The sequence below is a fragment of the Octopus bimaculoides genome, chromosome 1, assembly GCF_001194135.2.
Source record: "Octopus bimaculoides isolate UCB-OBI-ISO-001 chromosome 1, ASM119413v2, whole genome shotgun sequence".
In the NCBI taxonomy this organism is placed as follows: Eukaryota; Metazoa; Mollusca; class Cephalopoda; order Octopoda; family Octopodidae; genus Octopus; species Octopus bimaculoides.
This window is the reverse complement of record NC_068981.1, coordinates 28,541,396-28,542,768: the sequence shown is the minus strand read 5'-3', so window position 1 is coordinate 28,542,768 and position 1,373 is coordinate 28,541,396.

Here is a 1,373-nt window from a genome sequence, read left to right as displayed (position 1 = left end):
CTTATAAAGAGTATGATGGAATGAAATGAATACACCACTTACAGGTAGAATGACTACACCACTTTCAGGTGGTGAATATGAAGAAATTCTTAGCATTTCCTAAAATCTTTACCGGAGCCCGTTGACAATGTGAATAAGGTATACAAGTACACAAGTATGAAAAAAAAAATTTTAACTGTTATGTCCATGATGCGGAAAGGGTCAGAAACCACTGAAACGTGGTGTTTTGACGAGAAGTTATTGTCATATAAAAGGTGAATTTAGCTATCAATAAATATTGTAAAATCGCCTTCGTTCCTGAGTTAACTAAATGCGAGATGTTTTCATCACTGCAGTTTATACAAACGATATTGCTTTGAAGATTCATTACAATCAAGGCACATTGACTTGTAGAAGCCCAGAAATGGTTAAGAACGATAACATAGACCTCACAGTGAAATAAATAACATTGAAGAAATGAAGTGTTAGTAGAAAACCGTAGATATACAAGTACCAAATTAGATTCAAACCATAGACCCCACTCAGCGGTGGGCATTTGGTATGACATAGGTATAAAAAAATAAACACAAATGGCGTTTAAAAGTTATGACAGTAGACTATTATTTATTTAATGTAGTTATAAAAGATTACATCATAATATCTATCATCTTTTGATAAAATTTTAATCTATCATCTTTAGATAATCCATCATTTTTAGATGAAATTATAAAAAGGTAAGATTTTAAGAAGGTACGATTTTGTCTGATGATTGATGGATTATATATTATGATGTAATCATTTATGACTGTATTAAATAGATAAAATCCTACTGAAACAGCTGTCGTAAATTCTAAATGCTATTTGAGTTTACCTATCTAAGCAGAAATAGTGTGGGCAGAAAGATCATGTTTATTTTATTTCCTGGTGATATTTTCATCGTCTTCTGAAAATATTCCTTGACACAAGATCAAAAGGGAGAGTAGATAAAATTGCATGAAACATTGTTGAAAGTAGAAAATTGATCAAAGTGCTTATGTTGAATAGAAGTCTGTTTCGGTGAAGGTCGAGGATATCGCTGTACTCTAATCCTACATGGAAAGCTGTCTCCACTTTTGAAAGAGCCAGTTTCATTTTCATATTTATTACACACTCATTTGTCAAATATGTTGTATAAAAATAAGCTATACGTTCCTGCGTTAAAATCCTGATGTGATCAGTTGTGACTTTCATCCTTCTGTGGATAATAAATCACAAATCAATTACTGTAGTCCAGTGGTTACTAAGCTGGGTCCGCAAAGGTAGTAGTGGGTATGGTCTGTGAACTAAATTCAAAATCTCATATATATATATATGTATATATATATATATATATATATATATATATATATATATAT